Here is a 23,164-nt window from a genome sequence, read left to right as displayed (position 1 = left end):
AAATAGGAATGGCCAGCATTCCGAATGATAGTGTAAAATTCCGAAAAGATCTGAATGGGCTTAAACTTTGAATTGAATCAAATAAAATTACATTTACTAGCATAGACATAAAGTTTTACTCTTTATTTAAAAAACATCAGCGGAAGTAAATATAAGATAAAGGAGATGTTGGCATGATAACAGTTCATGTGAAAATTATCTGGGTGGTATAGTAGACAAAAATTAGAATCAGGGCTACTTTTTTAATTCTTTTTTTTCTTTCTCATATTAGATTCAGTTTTATTTCCAAGTTCTAAATTCCATCCTTCCTCCTCTACACAATGAAAAAACAAAAACAAAAGCCCATTACAAATAAGTATACATGTGTAAATTATATTCCTCCATTAGTCATATGTAAAAAAAATAACCATCCAAGAAAGAAGGAAAAGGACTCAGTTTGCTTCCTGCATCCATCAGTTCTCTTTCTGGAGGTGGAAAGCTTATTTCATCGTGAGTCCTTTGAAATTGTGGTTGATCATTGTATTGAGCAGTTATTATGTCTTTAAGTTGATTATTTTTACAATATTGTTGCTGCCATATAAACTGTTCTGCTTTTGTTTTTTCTGCTTTCTATCAGTCAAGTTAGTTCATACAGGTTTTCTCAAATTTTTATGAAACCATGCCATTTATTATTTCTGATAGCACAATAATGCTCCATCACATTCATATACCAAAACTTGTTTAGCCATTCCCTAATTGATGAACATTCCCCTCAGTTTCCAATTCTTTGCTACTGCAAAAAGAGCTACTATAAATATTTTTTGTACATATAGGTCCTTTTTCTATTTCTTTGATTTCTTTGAGGGTATAGACTTAGTATCAATATCACTGGGTCAAAGTGCATGCATGATTTAAAAGCTCCTTGATGGTAATTCCAAATTGCTTTCTAGAATGGTTGTAACAGTCCGCAGCTCTACTTAACAGTACATTAGTGAACTTGTTCTCCCACACTCGCACCAATATTTGTTATTTTTCTTTTTCGTCATCTTAGCCAATCTGATGGGTATGAGACGGCACCTCAGAGTTGTTTTCATTTGAATTTCTCTAATTAGTAGTGATTTAGAGCATTTTTTCATATAGCTATTGATAACTTTGATTTCTTCCTCTGAAAACTGCCAGTTTATATCCTTTAAACACTTGTTTGAGAAATGGCTCTTATTCATGTAAATTAGACTCTGTATATTTTAGAAATGAGACTTTTATCAGAGAAACTTGCTTCAAAGATCCTTCTCTCCCCCTCCCCCAAGTTTCTTACTTTTCTTCTAATTTTAGCTGCATTGTGTATAGTGTGTGTGTGTGTGTGTGTATGTGTAAAAACTTAATTAAAAATACATTTTCTATTTTTGACATTTGGTTTAGAAAAAGATTCTGAGTTCCATATTCTTTCCCTCCTGCTTTTCTCCCACCCATTGAGAAGGAATGGCAAGCAATGTGATATAAATCGTACATGTGGAATCATGCAAAACGTATTTCCGTATTAGCCATGTTATGAAAAAGAAAATCAAGAAAAATAAAGTTAAAAAATTGTGCATCAGTCTGACTCAGACTTCTTCATTTCTGTCTCTGGAGGTGGATCCATTTTTCATTAGGAGTCTTTTGAGATTGCTTGCATCATTATATTGAACAGAGTAGCTAAGTCTTTCACAGTTGTTCATTGTGATGATATTACTGTTATTATGTACAGTATTCTGGTTCTACTCACTTCACTTTGCATGAATTCACATAAGGTTTCAGATTTTTCTGGAACAGTCCTTTTTGTCATTTCAAAATAGCACAATAGTGTTCTATCATAGTCATATAATCTGGCTTGTCCAGCCATTCCCCAGTTGATGAGCATTCTTTCTCTTTCCATTCTTTGCCATCCCAAAAAGAGCTGCTGTAAATATTTTTGTACATATAGGTCCTGTCTATAATAGGTAATTTCTTCCTTATTCTACTAATCTGATTATGATATATCACCCTTCATGTCTAAATAACGTGCCCAATTTTGAGCTTGAGATGTATATGAAATGTTGATCTATGCCTGGTTTTGGCCAAACTGCCTGCTAGTTTTTCAGTGTCAGTTTTTGCCAGTGTCAGTTCTTGCCCCAAGCTGGGATTTTTGAGTTTATCAAACACTCTTCTATATATTGTGTGCCTAATCTATTCTGCTATCAAACTTTCCATTTCCTACCCAGTTATACAGATTAAAACTGTATGGTATAGTATAGTATAGTATAGTTTGAGATTTGGTACTGCTGGGCCCCTTTCTTTAGCCTTTTCCCTTCACTGATTCCCTTGGTGTTCTTGAACTCTTGCTCCTCCAGATGACTTTTGTTATTATTTTTTTCTATCTCTATAAAGTAATTCTTTGGTAGTTTGATTGGTGTGACAGTGAATAAATAAATTAATTTGGGTAATATTATCATTGTTTTTATTTGTGTGATAAGTGTTTTGTAATTGTGTTCGTATAGTACCTGTATGTGGCTTGGCAGGTAGGCTACCAAGTATTTTATATTGCCTGAATTATTTTAATTGGAATTTCTCTGTTTTCCTACTGGATTTTGTTGGCATCATACAGAAATGCTATTGATTTGTTTGGGCTCATTTTATATTCAGCAACTTTGCTGAAATTTTTGTTTCAGTTAGTGTTTTAAGTTCTTTCTTGAGGGTTTTCTAAGGTGACCATTGTGTCATCTGCAAAGAAGTACAGTCTTGTTTTCCTCACTTGGCCTATGCTTATTCCTTCAGTGTCTTTTTATTGTTAGAGCTAGGATTTCTAGTACAATAATGAATTAATGATGGTGATGATGGGCATCCTTTCTTCACCCCTGATCTTATTGGAAAAGCATTTAGCTTATCCTCAGTGCAAATAATGCTTGCTTCTTGGTTTTAGATAGATAATATTTGCCATTTTAAGGAATGCTTCATTTATTCCTATGCTTTCTAACGTTTTAAGTAGGAGTAAGTGTTGTATTTTGTCAAAAACTTTCTGCATGTGTTGAAATAGCCATGATTTTTTGATGGATTTGTTATTAATAGGTCAATTATTCTGATACTTCTCCTAATATGGAAACCTCTTTGCATTTCTTGTATAAATCCATTCTGATCACAGTTTATGATCATTGTGATATACTGCTGTAGTGACTTGGCTAGTGTTTTATTTAACATTTTTGCATCAATGCTAATTGGAGAAATTGGTCTATAGTTTCCTTTCTCTGTTTTGACTTTTCCCTGGTTTAGGTTTCAAGACTGTACTTGTATTATAGAAGGAATTTGGTAGGATCCTTTTTTTTTAACCTATTTCTTCAACCAGTTCATGTAGTAATTGGAATTAATATTTCTTTTAACTCTTTGTAGAGTTCCACTTGTAAATTCTTAGTCATAGGATTTTTTTTTTCCTTTGGGAGATCATTTATGTCTTCAGTTTCTTTTTGTAAGGCTTTTTTAAAAGACTATTTAAGTATCCTATTTTCCTGTTTGGTTAAAATGGGTGATGTATATTTTTGTAAATATTTATCCATTTAATTTAGATTGTCAGTTTTGTTGGCATATATGTGGATAAAATAGCTCCCAAATAGTTACTTTTATTTCTTCTTCATTGATTGTGAATTCGCTTTTTTCATTTTTAATACTGGCAGTTTGTTTTTTTCCTTTCCCTTTCATGATCAGATTAGATAATGGCTTATCAATTGTGTTTTTTTCACAAAAAACCCCCCCCAAACCCTAGTTTGTAGTTTACTAATCCAACAGTTTTTTAATTTCAATTTTATTAGCTTATCATTTGATTTTGAGGATATTTATTTTGGTACTTAATTGGAGATCTTTAATTTGTTGTTTTTCTAGCCTTATCTATATATTTAGTATTTTCCCCCAGTTACATGTAAAAACTATTTTTAACATTCGTTTCCAAAACTTTGAGTTTCAGGTTCTCTTCCTTCTTCTCTCTCTACCCCTCTCATTGAAAAGGTATGCAATTTTATTTATATATATATGCAATTATACATGTATAGTTATGCAAAATATTTCCATAATAGTCATATTGTAAAAGAAAACATAGGGGAAAAAAACCCAAGAAAAATAAAGTAAAAAAGTATACTTTAATCTGGATTCAGATATCATTAGTTCTTTGTCTGGGGGTGGCATTTTTCTTCATAAGTCCTTCAGAGTTGTCTTGGTTCATTGTATTACTGAGAATAGCTAAGTCATTCACAGCTGATTATCTTACAATATAGCTGTTACTTTGTTCAGAATACATTTCACTTTGCTCATGTAAGTACTTCCAGGTTTTTCTGAGAGTTTCCTACTTATCATTTCGTACAGAATGATAGTATTCCATCATAATCACATACCATGACTTGTTCAGCCATTTCCCAATTGATGGCCATCCCCTTAGTTTCTAATACTTTGCCACCAGAAAAGAAGTGCTATACATATTTTTGTACATATAGGTCCTTTCCTTTCTTTTTATTTTCCTTTTTTTAAAATCTCTTTTGGGGTGCAGACCTGGTAGTGGTATTGCTACGTCAAAGGGTATGCATGGTTTCACAGTCTTTGGGCATAGTTCCAAATTGTTTTTACAGAATGGTTGAATCAGTTCACAACTCCACCAGCAGTGTATTAATGTCTCATTTTGCCCTCATCCCCTCCAACATTTGTCATTTTTCTTTTTCTGTCCTATTAGCCTATCTAATAGGTATGAGGTAGTACCTCAGAATTGTCTTAATTTGCATTTCCCCAATCAGTAGTCAGAATATTTTTTCATATGGCTATAGATAGCTTTGATTACTTCATCTGAAAACTGTTCAGGTCTTTTGATCATTTTTCAGTTGGGGAATGGCTCTTATTTTTATAAATTTGACTTAGTTCTCTATATGTTTGAGAACTGAGGCCTTTATCAGAGAAACTTGCTTCAAAATTTTTTCACAGTTGGTATTGCTAACTGTATTTCCCTCCATCCTATTCCCCACTCCTGTTTATTCGACTCTTTCTCTCCTTCATTCTGACCCTCCTTATAAGTGTTTTGCTTCTTACTACCCCCTCCCCCAATCTGACCTCCCTTCTGGCACCCCTCCCCTTCTCTTAAACCCCCGCCCCTTCTGCATTTCTTTAGAGTAGGATAAATTTTTTATACTCAATTGAGTATGTATATTATTCCCTCTTTGAGCCAATTCTGATGAGAGTAAGGTCCACTCACTCCCCTTCATTTCCCCTCTCTTCTCCTCCACTGTAAAAACTTTTTCTTGCCTCTTTTATGAGAGATAGTTTACCCCATTCTACCTCTGCCTTTCTCTTTCTCCCAGTATATTCCTTTCTTGCCCCTTAATTTTATTTTTTAGATATCATCTCTTCATATTCAGTTCATACCTCTGTGTGTGTGTGTGTGTGTGTGTGTGTGTGTGTATGTATGTATGTATGTATACTCCTTCTACCTGCTCTCATAATAAGAAAGGTCTTATGAGTTACAAATATCATCTTCTCACATAGGAAGGTAAACAATTTAACCTTATTAAGTCCCTTATGATTTCTCTTTCCTGTTTACCTTTTTATGCTTTTTTTTTGCCTATGGATCATTCTTCTTCATTTATTTTAAATTTTGAATACTTTGAACTTGGGTTCATATTTTCTATATTTTAAGTCATTGTTGATATTCATACCTCCTTTGAATTTCACTAATCCAGTCAAATTCTTGAAGAAATAGTGCTTACAATTCTTTTTTTATTTATTTAACTTTTAACATTCATTTTCACAATATTTTGGGTTCCACATTTTCTCCCCATTTCTCCCCTCCCGTCACCCCAAAACACCGAGCATTCTAATTGCCCCTATTACCAATCTGCCCTCTCTTCTAACATCCCTCCCTTCCCTTGTCCCCATCTTCTCTTTTGTCCTGTAGGGCCAGATAACTTTTATACCCCATTGCCTGTATTTCTTACTTCCTAGTAGCAAGAACAATACTCAGCAGTTGTTCCTAAAACTTTGACTTCCAACTTCTCTTCATCCCTCCCTCCCCACCCATTCCCTTTGGGAAGGCAAGCAATTCAATATAGGCCATATCTGTGTAGTTTTGCAAATGACTTCCATAATAGTTGTGTTGTGTAAGACCAACTATATTTCCCTCCATCCTATCCTGCCCCCCATTGCTTCTATTCTCTCTTTTGATCCTGTCCCTCCCCAAGAGTGTTGACTTCAAATTGCTCCCTCCTCCCACTGCCCTCCCTTCCAACATCCCCCCCACCCTGCTTATCCCCTTCTCCCCCACTTTCCTGTATTGTAAGATAGGTTTTCATACCAAAATGAGTGTGATTTTATTCCTTCCTTTAGTTGAATGTGATGAGAGTAAGCTTCATGTTTTTCTCTCTCCTCCCCTCTTTTTCCCTCTACTGAAAAGTCTTTTGCTTGCCTTTTTTATGAGAGATAATTTGCCCCATTCCATTTCTCCCTTTCTCCTCCCAATAAATTTCTCTCTCACCCCTTAATTTCATTTTTTTAAGATATGATCCCATCCTATTCAATTCACTCTGTGCTGTGCTGTGTGTGTATGTGTGTGTGTATTCCTACCAGCTACCCAAATGCTGAAAAGTTTCAAGAGTTACAAATATTGTCTTTCCATGTAAGAATGTAAACAGTTCAAATTTAGTAAGTCCCTTATGACTTCTCTTTGCTGTTTACCTTTTCATGCTTCTCTTCATTCTTGTGTTTGAAAGTCAGATTTTCTTTTCAGCTCTGGTCTTTTCATCAAAAATGCTTGAAAGTCCTCTGTTTCATTGAAAGACCATTTTTTCCCCTGAAGTATTATACTCAGTTTTGCTGGGTAGGTGATTCTTGGTTTTAGTCCTAGTTCCTTTGACTTCTGGAATATCCTATTCCACGCCCTTCGATCCCTTAATGTAGAAGCTGCTAGATCTTGTGTTATCCTGATTGTATTTGCACAATACTTGAATTCTTTCTTTCTAGCTGCTTGCAATATTTTCTCCTTGACCAGGGAACTCTGGAATTTGGCCACAAGGTTCCTAGGAGTTTCTCTTTTTAGATCTCTTTCAGGCGGTGATTGGTGGATTCCTTGAATACTTATTTTGCCCTCTGGTTCTAGAATCTCAGGGCAGTTTTCCTTGGTAATTTCATGAAAGATGATGTCTAGGCTCTTTTTTGATCATGACTTTCAGATAGTCTCATAATTTTTAAATTGTCTCTCCTGGATCTATTTTCCAGGTCAGTTGTTTTTCCAGTGAGATATTTCACATTATCTTCCATTTTTTCATTCTTTTGGTTTTGTTTTGTGATTTCTTGGTTTCTTATAAAGTCATTAGCCTCCATCTGTTCCATTCTAATTTTGAAAGAACTCTTTTCTTCAGTGAGCTTTTGAACCTCCTTTTCCATTTGGCTAATTCTGCTTTTGAAAGCATTCTTCTCCTCATTGGCTTCTTGAACTTCCTTTGCCAATTGAGTTAGCCTCTTTTTCAGGGTGTTATTTTCTTCAGCATTTTTTTGGGTTTCCTTTAACAAGGTGTTGACCTGCTTTTCATACTTTGCTTGCATCTCTCTCATTTCTCTTCCCAGTTTTTCCTCCACCTCTCTGACTTGATTTTCAAAATCCTTTTTGAGCTCTTCCATGGCCTGAACCCATTGAATATTTATTTTGGATGTTTGGGATACAGAAGTCTTGACTTCTATGTCTTTCCCTGGTGGTATGCCTTGTTCTTCGTCTGAAAGGATGGGAAAAGATACCTGTTCACCAAGAAAGTTACCTTCTATGGTCTTATTTTTTTCCCTTTTTTGGGCATTTTCCCAACCAGTTACTTGACTTTTGGGTCCTTTGTTAAGAGCAGGGTATACTCTGGGAGTCTGTGATATCTCAGTTCCTCCAAGGTGGCATGATCAAGCGTGTACTGGTCTGGATACAGAGAGGGATTTTTATGTCCAGAATCTTAGCAGTTACCTCTTCACAGCCACCTAACCTCCAGTTCTGCCAAGTTAGCACTGGGGGCTGATTTTCAGATAAGCTGGATGGGCAGAGCCATCATTCAGTGTGAGAGAAAGACTGGCTGGGCCAGAGCCTCCACCCAGGGCTGAGGTAAGACTCAGCTCTTCAGTGCCCCCAGGGGTTTTTACGCTCCAACAAGGAGCGGGTCTGTACGGGCTGATGTACAGCCTCTGTGGCCACTGCCTGCTGTGGGAGCTATGGGAAAGCCCTTCTCCCTTCCTGGCCAGCTGATAAAACCCCGTCACTGACCTTTGGCGTCTATGGGTTGAGGGATCTGAGGACCCACTGCTGCGACTGGAGATTCCACCCCCGAAGTGTCCTCCTCCCAGAGTCTCGGCACAGCCAAGGCTGGGCTGGGCTGGGCTCCATGCTCCGCTCCGTGTCCAGCACAACCGATGTTTCCATGGGCCTTTCAGGTCACTGGTAGGCCTTTCAGGTCACCGTGGGCTGGAAATCTCCTCCACTCTGTTGTTCTCCACTTCTGCTGCTCCAAAATTTGTTGAGAGTCCTTCTCCACAGGTATTTTGTAGGCTGTGGGGGAAGACCCTGCGTAACTGTGTCTTTCTAGTCTGCCATCTTGGCTCCTACTCCTTTTTATGCTTCTTTTGAGTCTTGTATTTGAAAGTCATATTTTCTATCCAGCTGTTGTCTTTTCATCAGGAGTGCTTGAAAGTCCTCTATTTCATTGAATATCCATTTTTCCCCCTAAAGAATTGTAGTCAGTTTTGCTGGGTTGGTGATTCTTGATTATAATCCTAGCTCCTTTGCCCTCTACCATATCATATTCTAAGCCCTCTGATGCTTTAAAGTAGGAGTTGCTAAATCTTGTTTCTTTCTGGCTGCTTGCAATATTTTCTCCTTGACCTGGAGCTCTGGAATTTGACTATATTATTCCTGACAGTTTTCACTTTGGGATCTCTTTCAAGAGGTGATTGGTGGATTCTTTCAATTTCTATTCTACCCTCTGATTCTAGACTATCAGGATAGCTTTCCTAAGTAATTTCTTGAAAGGTGATGTCTAGGTTCTCTTTTTATCATGTAGTACCTTTTGATCAGGTAGTACGGTCATTTTAAAATGATGTCTCCTGGATCTGTTTTCCAGGTCACTGTTTTTTAAAATGAGATATTTCACATTGTCTTCTATTTTTTCCATTCTTTTGGTTTTATTTTGTTGTTGATTTCTCACAAAGTCATTAGCTTCCATTTGCTCCAGTCTAATTTTTAAGGAATTACTTTCTTCAGTGAGCTTTTGGACCTCCTTTTTCATTTGGCTAATTCTGTTTTTTTTAAAGGATTCTCATTGACTTTTTGGACCTTATTTATCACTTGGTCTAGTCAGTTTTTTATTTTTTTTTTATTTAAGTTTTCAACAATCATTTCCACAAAATTTTGAGTTCCAAATTTTCTCCCCATCTCTCTCCTCCCCCCATCATCTGCAAAGAGTGATAACTTAGTTTCTTCTTTGCCTATTCTTATTCCTTCAATTTATCTTGTCTAATTGTTACACCTTGCATTCTGATTACCACTTCCACCAATCTGCTCTCCCTTCTAACACCCCTCCCTTCCCTTATCCTCATCTTTTCTCTTGTCCTGTAGGGCAAGATAAATTTCTATATCCCATTACCTGTATTTTTTATTTCCCAGTTATACACGAAAACAGTTCTCAACATTTGTTCCTAAAACTTTGAGTTCCAACTTCTCTTCCTTCCTTCCTCCCTCCCCACCAATCTCCACTGAGAAGGCAAGCAATTCAATATAGGCTATATATGTGTAGTTTTGCAAATGACTTCCATAATAGTCATGTTGTGTAAGACTGTATTTTCCTCCATCCTATCCTGCCCCCCACCATTTCTTCTGTGCTCTTTTTTGACCTTGGCCGTACTCAAGAATGTTTACTTCTAATTGCTCTCTTCTTCCATTTGCCCTCCCTTTCATCATTTCCCCCTTCCCCCCCCCCCCGCTTATCCCCTTCTCTCCTACTTTCCTATAGTGTAAGATAGATTTTCATATCAAATTGAGTGCGCATATTATTCCTTCCTTGAGCCAAATATGATGAGAGTAGGCTTCTCTTTTTCCCTCTCACTTCTGCCTTTTCCCCTTCCATTGAAAAAGCTTTTTCCTGCCTCTTTTATGAGAGATAATTTGCCCCATTCCATTTCTCCCTTTCTCCTCCCAATATATTCCTCTCTCACCCCTTAATTTTATTTTTTTAGATATGTTCCCTTCTTATTCAACTCACCTGTTCTTTCTCTCTCTCTTGAATTTTTTCATATGATTATAGATATTTTTAATTTCTTCCTCTGAAAATTGCCTGTTCATATGCTTTGACCATTTATCAATTGGGGAATGACTTGTAGTGTTGTACATTTGACTCAGTTCTTTATATATTCTAGAAATAAGGCCTTTATCCCTGAGATTAGCTGTAAAAATTCTTTCCCAATATACTACATCCCTTCCAATTTTGGTTGCATTGAGTTTGGTTGTACAAAAACTTTTCAGTTTAATATAATCAAAATTACCTGTCTTGCACTTCATAATGCTTTCTATCTCTTCTTTAGTCAAAAATTCTTTCCTTCTCCGTAAATCTTATACACTATTCCTTGCTCCTCCAGTTTATCCATAGTATTAATCTTTGTATCCGGATCGTGTACCCATTTGGACTTTATTCTTATGTAGGGTGTCAGGCATGGGTCTATGTCTCGTTTCCACCACACTGTTACCCAGTTTTCCTAGCAGTTTTTGTCAAACAGTGAATTATTATCCCAGAAGCTGGGGTCCTTGGGTTTATCAAACAGTAGATTGCTATATTCATTGCCTACTGTGTCTTGAGTACCTAGCCTATTCCACTTGTCTACCCTTCTGTTTCTTAGCCAGTACCAAGTGATTTTGGTAACTGCTGCTTTATAATACAGTTTGAGATCTGGTAGAGTTAGGCCACCTTCCCTAGCATTTCTTTCCATTAGTCCCTTTGATATTCTGAACCTTTTGTTCTTCCAGATGAATTTTGATATTATTTTATCCAGCTCTAGAAAATAATTATCTGATAGTTAAATTGGTATGGCACTAAATAAGTAAATCAATTTAGGTAGAATTGTCATTTTTATTATATTGGCTCGGCCTACCCATGAGCAGCTGATGTTTTTCCACTTACTTAGATCTGACTTTATTTGTGCAAAAAGTGTCTTGTAATTGTGTTCATATAGTCCCTGGGTTTGTTTTGGCAGGTAACTCCCAAATATTTTATACTGTCTACCCTAGCTTTAAATGGGATTTCTCTTTCTATCTCTTGCTGTTGGGCTTTGTTGCTAATATTTAGGAATGCAAAAGATTTGTGTGGGTTTATTTTGTAACCTGCAACTTTGCCAAAGTTATTTATTATTTCAAGTAGTTTTTTACTTGAATCTCTGGGATTCTCTAAGTATATCATCATATCATCTGCAAAGAGTGATAACTTAGTTTCTTCTTTGCCTATTCTTATTCCTTCAATTTATCTTGTCTAATTGTTACAGCTAACATTTCTAGTACCATATTGAATAATAGTGGTGATAATGGACATCTTTGTTTCACCCCTGATCTTACTGGAAATGCATCTTGCTAATTTACATTGCATATAATGCTTGCTGAAGGTTTTAGGTAGATATTGCTTATTATTTTATGGAAAGTTCCTTTTATTCCTATGTTCTCAAGTGTTTTTAATAGGAATGGGTGTTGTATTTTGTCAAAAGCTTTTTCTGCATCTATTGAGATAATGATGTCGTTTTTGTTAGTTTTGTTGTTGATATGATTGATAATGCTAATAGTTTTCCTAATATTGAACCAGCCCTGCATTCCCGGTATGAATCCTACCTGATGATAATGTATTATTCTGGTGATAAGATGCTATATTCCTTTTGCTGAAATCTTATTTAAAATTTTTGCATCTATATTCATTAGGGAAATTGGTCTATAATTTTCTTTCTCTGTTTTGTCTCTTCCTGATTTAGCTATCAAAACCATATTTGTATCATAGAAGGAATTTGGGAGGACTCCTTCTTCCCTACTTTTCAAAAATAGTCTATATAGTATTGGAATTAACTGTTCTTTAAATGTTTGACAGAATTCTCTTGTAAATCCATCTGATCCTGGAGATTTTTTCCTAGGGAGTTCATTGATGGCTTGTTCAATTTCTTTTTCTGAGATGGGGTTGTTTAAGCATTTAACTTCCTCTTATGTTAATCTGGGCAATTTTTATTTTTTAAAATACTCATCCATCTCATTTAGTTTGTCAAATATATGGGCATAAAGTTGGCAAAGTAATTTCTATTTATTGTTTTAATTTCCTCCTCATTGGAGGTGAGCTTACCCCTTTCATTTTTGATAGTAGTAATTTGGTTTTATTCTTTTTTTAAATCAAATTGACCAAGGATTTATTAATTTTATTAGTTTTTTCATAAAACCAATGATTGGTTTTATTTATTAGTTCAATAGTTTTCTTAATTTCAGTTTTATTAATCTCTCCTTTGGTTTTCAGTATTTCTAATTTGGTATTTACCTGGGGATTTTCGATTTGTTCTTTTTCTAGCTTTTTCAGGTGCATGCCCAAGTCATTGATCTCCTTTTTCTCTATTTTATTCATGTAGGAATTTAAAGATATAAAACTTCCCCTAAGAACTGCTTTTGTAGTATCCCATAAGATTTGGTAGGTTGTCTCATTGTCATTCTCTTGAATGAAGTTGTTGATTGTTTCTATGATTTGTTGTTTAACCCATTCTTTCTTTAGGATTAGATTATTTAGTTTCCAATTAATTTTTTGTTTTTCTTTCCGTGGCCTTTTATTACATATAATTTTCATTGCATCATGATCTGAGAAGGATGCATTGACTATCTCTGCCTTTCTGCACTGGATTGTAAGGTATGCCCTAGAACATGGGCAGTTTTTGTATATGTGCCATGTACTGCTGAGAAAAGGTATATTCCTTTCTAATTGCATTCAGTTTCCTCTAGAGATCTATCATATCTTCCTTATCCAGAGTTTTATTTACCTCCTTAACCTCTTTCTTGTTTATTTTGAGGTTAGATTCATCAAGTTCAGAGAGGGGGAGGTTGACATCCCCCACTAATATAGTTTTGCTGTCTATTTCTTACTTCAAATCCCCCAACCTCTCCTCTGAGAATTTGGATTCTATACCACTTGGAGCATACGTGTTTATTAATGATATTGCTTCATTGTCCATGGTGCCTTTTAACAGGATATAGTTTCCACCTCCCCCGTGGCTCCTCTCCTAGGGCCGAGGCTTGCCTGGGTCCTAGTGTGAGTTTCCACCCCCCTGGGGTCTCTGTCCTTCCGGTTCACCTCTGCCAAAGTAAGAGGAATCCCCCTTAGCTATTTTCCTAACCTCAGATGTTATGAGACTGTTTGCCCCATAGGCTGTTCCCACTGATCCAGGATTTTTCTAGGGAAATATTTTATGGTTCTTTCGAGGTCAGCATGGGGGGAGGAGAGAGCATTTACCGTTCACTCCACCATTGTGGCTTCCAGAAGTTCAGGTAAGTGACTTACAGATGTTTAGTCTTTGAGCTGAAAGTCTCAGGGGCTGCTGCGGCCGATACCTGGTGCTTAGAGGCTGTCACTTTCTCGGCTCTGCTGGTCTCCTGCCCTGGGCTGTCACTGTGCCTTTCCACCATGCTGCTGCTGTCTGTGGCTGCCCTGGGGTTTTCCCGCTGGGCCACATCGCTGCAGCACTCGCTGTGCTTGTGCTGTGAGCTCACCCCTGTGGAATAGATCCTTCCCATTGACCTTCCAGTCTGTCCTGGGCTGTGAATCTGCCATAGTCTGTCTCCTATTGGATTCCGCACCTCCAAAATTTGGTCAGATTCTTTTTTTGAGCTATCTGAAGGAGTTCGTCTAAGAGCTTAAGTGAGTCATTGCTCTCACTCAGCCATCTTGGCTCCGTCCCCCAAGTTAGCCTATTTTTAAAGGTGTTGTTTTCTTGAGCATTTCTTGGGGTCTCCTTTAGCAAGCTGTTGACTTGCTTTTCATGATTTTCTTGCATTGCTCTCATTTGTCTTCTCAATTTTTCCTCCACCTCTCTTACTTGATTTTCAAAATTCTTTTTGAACTCTTTCATGGCCTGAGCCCTTTGCATATTTATTTTGGATGTTTGGGAAGCAGAATTCTTGACTTTGATGTCTTTCCCTGATGGTAAACATTGTTCTTCCTCATCCAAAAGGATGGGAGAAAATGCCTGTTCACCAAGAAAGTAGCCTTCTGCATTCTTATTTTTTTTCCCTTTTTTGGGCATTTTCCCAACCAGTTGCTTCACTTTTGGGTTCTTTTTCAAGAGTAGAGTATATTCTGGGGTGGCACAATTAAGGGAGAGGAGTTTATTCCCTGGCTACCACTCAGGGCTGAGGTTCAGATCAGTTGCTTAGTTCCCCCAGTGGCTTTAAGCTGAGGGCTCCAGCAATGGACTTGGATTGCTGCCTTCCTTGGCCACCACAGCTACTGCCACTGCTTCTGCCTTTGCCACTGCCCAGGAGTGGGGCCAAGGCAGTTCCCTGCTCCTCTGTCACTGAGTTGAAAAAGCTGTCTCACTGTCCTTTGAAAGTGCCTCTGGCATTTGTGGGTTTAGGGATCTGTGAACAGCTGCTGCTGCCAGGGATTCTGCCCCTGAGACCTGCTCTGGCCCTGTTACTCCTGATGCCATGTGGCCAAGGCTGGGCTGGGCTCTGCTCTGCAACAGACCTTTCCTGTCGGCCTTCCAGGTCACCCTGGGCTGGAAATCTCCGTTCCATTGTTCTGTGGCTTCTGCTGCTCTCGAATTTGTTGAGAGTCATTCTTTACAGGTATTTTATGGGCTGTGGGGGAAAAGTTAGAGTATGTGCATCTTTCTACTCTGCCATCTTGGCTCCACCCTGGCCTAGTCTATTTTTAAAGGTGCTATTTTCTTCAGCATTTTTTGGGTCTTCTTTATCAAGCTACTGACTCCTTTTTCATTTTTTTTTTGCATCGCTCTCATTTCTCTTCTCCATTTTTCCTCTGTCTTTCTTAACTTGATTTTCAAAATCCTTTTTGAGCTCTTCCATGACTTGAGACCAATTTCTCTTTTTCTTGGAGGCTTTGGATTTCAGAGTTTTGAGTTTTTTATTTTCTTCTGAGTGTGTTTTAATCTTCCTTGTTACCATAGTAACTTTCTGTGGTCAGCATTTTTATTTCCGTTTGCTCATTTTCCCAATGAAATTTCTTGACTTTTAACTCCAAGCTTCAGAGTTTTTGTGTAGCTGTTTTCAGAGATACTTTTAGGGATCTGTAAATTTTCAGTTCTTCCAGGGTGATATAATCTAAGGAGAGCTATTTACTACTCTCCTGGCCTGTGAGAAATCACAAGTATTCTTTTCTGCCCTGGAACTGTGAGGAGGGTTCCCCTTCAATTGTGATCTCAAGCTCTGGTGTGCTAGTGCTCTCTCCTCATTGTATAAACTTCACTCTGTGTACCCCATTTATGGGAGAAAATTTTCCCCATTATTCTTCTCCTTTTCCCAATATATTCTTCTTTTCCATCCATTCTGTTATTTTGAGATCATCCAATCACAATGCTTAGGCTCTTTCTCTAATTAAATTCCTTCTGTGACCCGTAGTGATGATAAAGTTTTGATAGGTTACACATATCATGTTGCTGTGTAAGAACGTAAATGGTTTACTTTAATCCTTTATGCTTTCTCATTTGTGTTTCCTTTTTTATGCTTCTCTTGACTTTTTTTTGTATGTTAGATTTTCTACTCAACTCTGATCTTTTCATCAGGAATGCTTGGAAGTTCTCTATTTTGTCAATGGTTCATTTTACTCCCTGTAGAATTATACTCAGTTTTTCTGGGTAGGTTGTTCTTGGTTGTAAGCCTAGATCTTTTCCTTTTCATATTCCAAACTCTGCACTTCTTTTTAGTTGTGGCTGCTAAATCCTATGTGTTACTGATTGTGGCTCGTCAGTATAGACAGTTCTCGATGTGCAAATTTGACTCCCTGATAGGTGGGTGGCAGACCTTAAGCAACCAAGACTCCCTACAGGTGGTGGTGAAGCCCCATGTCAGGAATCATTCATTCCAGGCACTAAAGACCCTCAGTTGAGTGAGTGAGGCCACACAATCTTTGAGGGGAGGAGGTGGAGGATGGGGATCTACAGAAGAGTTCACTTACGTTAAATGAGAACTGGCTTTACTTGATTTTTTTTTCTGCTGCTTACAGAATTTTTTCCTTGACTTAGGAGCTCAGGATCTTAACTATAATAGTTCCTTGGAGTTTTTATTTGAAGTTTCTTTCTGGAGGTGCTTTGGTGATTTCTTTCAGTTTCTCCTTTGCTCTTTGGTTCTGTGATATCTGGACAGTTTTATTCTTTGATTTCTTGAAATATGATTTGTAAGATCTTTTTTTGTTAGTGGCTTTCAGGTAGTCTAGTGATTCTTAAATTATCTTTCCTTGATCTGTTTTCCAATGGTATTTCACATTTTTTCTTTTGACTTTGTTTTACTTTTTTTCACTTTGTTTTATGATGTCTTGATGTATTGTGGGGCTGTTAGGTTCCATTAGGAGAATAATCATTTTCAAAGTTATATTCTTCACTAAAATTTTGCACCTCTTTCCAGACTGTTAATTCTCTTTTCATATCTTTCTGATTTTCCCATTTTTTTCCTCTACTACTCTTATTTGATTTTTAAAATAATTTTTAGCTCCTTTAACACTCCTAAAAATTCTTGCTGGACTTTTGTCATCTTCCATTCTTATATCTTGAGAGTCCCTATTGTCATAATAGCTCTTTATGATCAAGTTCTTTGTTGTTTGCTTGTTTTCCCAGTCTATTCCTTAATTTTAGACTTGATGTTAATGCTGGACTCTGCAAACTTCTGTGAGCCAGAGTAGTGGTGGTGGTGGTGGTGGTGGTGGAATGTTTATGTCCATATACTTCCACAGCTGGGAACCTGAAAGCTTTCAGTGCTCAGAGTCTGTGCTCTGTACCTACAGTGGTTCTGAAAATGAACACAAGTAGAAATCTTTCCCCTTGCTCACATAACATTCCAGTTCTGCCACCTTGTACTTTTCAAAATTCTGAAAACTCTTAATTGAAATAAACTCATTACAGCAGTTTCACTTTTCACGAAATATATGCCTGGCTTAGTAAAATTTAGAAAGTTAAATTCTTAGCCTTTGTTTTTAATGAAAGACAACATGGCTTACTTTGAAAGTAAGATGATTTGGATAATAGTTGTAGTCACCTACTTATCAAAACTATGTAACCCTGTAAATGTCCTCTCAGTCTTCTGAGCTTAAGTTTACTTATATACAAAATAGAGTAATGCCATCTTTTTCACAGTTTCACATAATTGTGGATACATTATAATTATCATTAATAACAGTAGTGATTATCTCATGTTCATTGATTCAACAATCATTTATTAAACATTCTCAGCAGGTACTCTAGGCACTGGGGAATCCAGGACACAAATCAGCTAGTCATTCCTCTCAGGGGGCTTGTTTGCATATTGTTGGAAGAGGAGTAATATGTCCATAAAAAATTAAATACAAAGAATATATATTAAGTTGGCAGCTAGGTGGTGTAATGGATAGAGTACTGGGCCTGGTATCACAAAGACCTGAGTTCAGATTCAGCTTCACTTCCACTTCTGTGACCCTGGGCAAGTCACTTATCCCTATTTGCCTCAGTTTCCTCAAATGAACTGGAGAAGAAAATGGCAAACCACTTTAGTATTTTTGCCAAGAAAACCCCAAATGAAGTCACGAAGAGTCAGACACAAGTGAAACAGCTGAACAACAACAACGTCACATACTCAATAATTTCCACTAGGAGTGTACTTGCAACTGGGGAGAAGAGGATAACTTCAAGCCAGCAACTAAAACTGGCCTTTGAAGGAAGGGAAAAATTCAACAGGGCTATGATGAAGAAAGCTAGTATTCCAAGTATAGTGGACCACTTTAGCAAATGCACAAAGACCTAAGATAGATGGTTATATGTAGGAAACAATAGGCAGGACAGTTGGGCTAGAATATAGAATGTTTGGAGAGTAACGTACAAAAAACCTGAAAGGGTAGCCTAGAGTTAGATTGTGAAGGGTTTTAAATGCCAACAGAGAAGTTAGTGTTTTGTCCAGTAGACAAAGAGCCCCTGGAGCCTCTTGAGCATGAGAATGACTTAGTTAGACTTGTGCTTTAGGATTTTTACTTTGGCAGCTATATGGAGTACAGTAAAGAGAGACTTGAATCTGGAAGACCAATTAGAAAACTATTAGAATGGTGCAGGTGAGAGATAATGAGAACCTGAACTGATATGTCAGCTATGTAACTGTATAGGAGATGGATGAGGTATATGTCATGGAGGCTGAATTGATAGGACTTGGTGATGGACTGGTTGTATGGACTGAGGGAGAGGAAGGGTTAAGAATCATGACTGGAAGAATGTTAATACCCTCATCAGAATCAGAGAAGTTAGAAAGAGTAGAGCACTTTAAGGTTTAAAAGAACTTCCCAGAAAGAACCCGGTATGATGTATGTGTCATCTTATTTCTCTTTTACCCAAGAAGTACCAAAGGCTTCAAAGGATTATAGGAATCTCCTTACAAAATGCTGCCCTGAGCAGTGTTTCCCCAGTAATATCATTAACACATTATGTAGCCAAATACCACACTGCATTGTCAACCAATTGTAAAGTATCCCCATCAGTTTATTTATTTTTGCCCAGTGTTTTCTTAGAAACATGTCATAAGATGTTATTATTTTGCTGCTTCAAGAATTCATTATTAACATATGGCTTAAGGACGGAATAACATGCTCACTAAATTTGGTATGAAAATCTATCTTACACTACAGGCAAGTAGGGGAGAAGGGGACAAGTGGGGTGAGGGAGATGATAGAAGGGAGGGCAGATGGGAGAAGGGAGTTACTAGAAGTAAACACTTTTGGGAAGGGACAAGGTCAAAAGAGAGAATAGAAAAAAGGGGGGGGCAGGGCAGGATGGAGGGCAATACAGTTAGTCTTATACAACATCACTATTATGGAAGTCTTGCAAAACGACACATATATAACCTGTATTGAATTGCTTGCCTTCTCAGTGGGGATGGGTGGGGAGGGAGGGAGGGAAGAGAAATTGGAATTAAAAGTATTAGAAATGAAAAAAAAGAAAAAGAATCCATTATTATATTTTATGTGTGTAGGTGGGTCAGTGGATTATAGGCTGCATTCCCTTTTATGATTTGATAAATGATCTTAGTGAATTGCTGTGGCCAAAAATTTAATCAGTTTGGGGCCCTTCTGGTGATAACCCTGTCTTCCCAAGTAGAGCTCAGCTTTTTAGATAACAGATATGCAGTTTTCCAAATAGATTCCTACTCAAAAGCTTTTCTACCAAGCAAGACTTGGTCTTGCTTAGCTGGAACCTGCAGTCACCTTTATGCCACAAGAAAGCATCATAATTTGACTTTGGCTAAGTAAAATATGTCTGTATTATTTTATGTTAAGGCTCCATAATCACTAAGGAAACAATTGTCCCTGCTGTAATTTTTTCAGCAGACCAGACATGCCTTGGAGACATTTTAACTTGTACTAAAATCCACAAAACAAAGGTGCCACCAAGAGAAGTTTGAGAAGACTGGTGTGACTTGAGATGGGTGGGAATCAGTCTTATTTATGTTAGTATTACTATCAAATGTCAGGTTATGTATTTCTGTTTTAAAATGTTGAAAAGCATTTTGCTTCCCAGGATATTTGTGTTTGTTGTTAATTCTTTAATCTTAAGGGAAAAAAAGAAAAGCAAACACATAATCATAGAACCTTACAAAAAGAAGGGACCTCAGAGGCACCCTAACAACCAACACGTGAAAACAGATCCCTTCTAAAACAGATTTGACAAGTGGCCATGCAGGCTTTGCTTGAAAAACTCCTGTGGATGGAGCTGCTTCCAAGGCAGCCTATTCCATTTTTGGATAACTAATTGTTAGAAAAGTTTTTCTTTCTACCAAGTGTAAATATCTAGCTCCTAGCTCTTCCCTCAGGGGCCAAGAATAATAAGTAATACTTTTCCCATATAACTGTACTTGAGATACTTAAAGACAAGTATCATGTCTCTTCTCCACATTGTCTTTAGGTCTTTCAACTAAACCCCATATGGCATGATCTCCAGGAGGCTCTGGGATATATCATTGCCCTTCCATGTGGCACCAAAACTGAACACAGTGCTCAGTCTGACTGAGACAGAGTACAAGTGGAACTATTGCCTCCCAGTTGTGAATAAACTTTGATTCTATTAATGTAAATAAAGATTGAATTTAGATTTTTTTGTTTTGTACTTTGTTTGACATCATTTATTGTTGTTTACTCTCCTGAGGGAAGTAGAGTCAAGATGGTGGAGTGAGAAGAAACATTTTTCCCTAGCTCTCCCAGCATACCTCTTCCACTACAACCTAGAAAATGTGCCAAACCAAATTATTGAGAAAGACAAGAAAAAGTTTAATGGAGGAGATGGGAGAGCAGGCAATATTTGAACCTCACTCATCTGAGCTGGTTCAGTAGGGAAGGAAGAATGCATGCGCACTTGCGCACACATGTACAGAAATTCATCTTGTCAAATAGAGAAGTGAGAGGGAAAGGGGCTAAGGAGGGGCCTGGGTGAAGAGGGGAGAATAGATCAAAGGAGGCAGTGGTTAGAAACAAAACAGATTCTTAAAGATGGGATAGGGTTTAAAAAAAAGATAAACATAAGAGAATAGGATGGGAGGAAACACAGCACTCATAATTGTGAATGTGAATGGAATGATCAGTATTATACTAGAAATCCTAGCTATAGCAGTAAGAAAAGAAAAAGACATTGAAGGAATAAGCATAGGCAATGAGGCAACATGCAGATGGCATGATGGTCAACTTAGAGAACGCTAGAAGGTCAAATAAAAAACTAACCGAAACAATTAACAACGTCAGCAAAGTTGCAGGATATAGAATAAAACCATCCAAACAACAGTATTTTTGTGTATTACCAACAAAATTCAGTAGGAACAGACAGAAATTCCATTTAAAATAATTACAGAGAATACCAAATAAGTTGGAATTTATCTGCCAAGACACAGGGACTATATGAACGTAATTACAAAATACTTCTTCACACAAAGACAGATCTGAAATAATTGGAGAAATATTAATTGCTGGGTAGGCAGTGCCAGTGCGTAGGCTGAACCAATGTAATAAAAATGACTATTACCTAAGTTAACTTACGTTTATTCAGTGGCATACTAATCAAACCAGCAAAGAATTACTTTATAAAGCTAGAAAAAAATCATAGCAAATTCATCTGGAGAAACGGAAGGTCAAGAACATCAACAGAATTAGGGGAGAGTGGGAAGGAAGGGAGCCCAGCAATATTAGATCTCACATTACACTACAGGGCTGTGATCATCAGAACAATCTGGTATTAGATGAGAAAGAGGTGATCAGGAGAACAGTATAGGCATATAATAATACAGAAGCAAGTGTATACAATGACTTTGTGTTTCATAAACCCAGAGTTGTAGGATATAAAATAAACCCACACCTGAATTACTGCAGTAGTCTCATCACTTTGCACATTAGTCCCTTTTCTATCAACTGCCCAAGTGATTTTCCTAAAGTATAGATCTGACTGTGCCATTCTCCTATTCAGTTAAACTCTAATGACCCTCTTTTGTTTCAAGATCAAATAGAGAAGGTTTTGACATTTGAAACCTTTACAGCCCAGTCAGTCCCTTTCTACCTTTCTAATCTTAAACTTTAGTCCTTCCCACATAGTCCATGGTCCTGCAGCGCTCTTCTTGCTGTTTGTGCATGACGGTCTACTTCCTGCTTCTCTACATTGTCATCTCCATACCTGAAATTCACTTGTTCCTTACCTCTGTCTTCTGGTTCCCTGGCTTCTTTTCAGGATTTGGCTTAAATACATCTCTTTGAAGGGATTTCTCCAGTCCTCCCATCTGCTAGTGCCTCCCTTCTCTTTCCATTTACACTGCATATATCTTACATGTACCCTGTTTTTAGCATATTTTCTTCCCCCCCCTTTAGAATGTGAACTCCTCGAGGACAGGGACCGTGTTTTTGCTTTTCTTTATATCCTTAGTACTTAGCAAAATGCCTGTAATAAAGTAAGTGCTTAATAAATTCTTGTTGACTGACAAGTTCTTTCTTATCAGTTAAGCCTTCTTTAATCATGCCAGTTCACAGAGATCTTCCCTTCTCCTGAATTCCTGTATCCTATGCTTTATATATTAGTCACCTAATATATACTGTTCCTTATTCTGTTCCTTTTGTCACATGTGTAAATGTATTCTTCCTGGACTAGATTTCAAGTCCTTTCTATGCATTGGTACCCCACAATGCCTTGTATATAATAGGTATTAATCAAAGAAAATAGTAATATATAAATACCTTTAAAAAAATTCTTGAGGCCCTTAAAATTTTTTTATCAGTCTGTAATACTTTTACTGCATGTCTAGTAGTTTAAAGCTAATGCATCTGATAAAACTAATAATTTTTAATTTTAAGAAATGAAGTTTTCATTTAAAGTTTGTCTCTTATTTTACCAGAAAAAAAGGTTAGTGATTTTAAAAATGTAGTTTAACCTTTTTCTAAATTCTGTAGAAATAAGAAAGGATTAGTTTATTTCAACACATTTTTTAAAAAAGTTTTTATTAGTGTGATTTTAAAAAATCAATTCTGGAAATACCACTCAGCTTTCTCAACTGAACTCTTCTTCATAACAAGAAAAAATAGTTAAGCAAAAACACTTAATTATGATGACCATTTTTGACAATTTCTATAGCATTCCACCTGAGAGAAGGGAAGTATTCAACATGTCTTTATCAGGTCCTTATTCTATTCCTATATCTATGTTCAACACCAGGGAAGGTGCAAAATTAAGGTAAAGACTAGGATCCTAAACTCATGGATCTGACTATAAATGATGTAAATGATCACTGTCATAGAAGGGGAGGAATTAGGGAATTACTAGTCAAGTTTTAGAAATGAGAAGAGAATTTAGTCACAGAGTTGATCCAACAAAGAGGGAAATTTTGTTAAGTTAGTGGGGATTAATGTTTAAGGGGCAGATCTCAGTTTGTTGATTATCTTCAAAGAATGAATTTTTTTTCTCCATGCTA

The 23,164-nt window shown here is 37.1% G+C and overlaps 1 protein-coding gene across 5 annotated transcripts in view; it reads left to right on the top strand.

Moving 5' to 3' along the window:
• The window catches only part of ASXL1 (ASXL transcriptional regulator 1), a 71,517-nt gene that overhangs the window by 35,404 nt on the left and 12,949 nt on the right, over positions 1-23,164 (top strand). The window lies entirely within an intron of this gene.

The sequence above is a fragment of the Notamacropus eugenii genome, chromosome 1 (assembly GCF_028372415.1).
Source record: "Notamacropus eugenii isolate mMacEug1 chromosome 1, mMacEug1.pri_v2, whole genome shotgun sequence".
NCBI classification, from domain to species: Eukaryota; Metazoa; Chordata; class Mammalia; order Diprotodontia; family Macropodidae; genus Notamacropus; species Notamacropus eugenii.
This window is presented reverse-complemented; position numbering and strand designations above follow the sequence as displayed.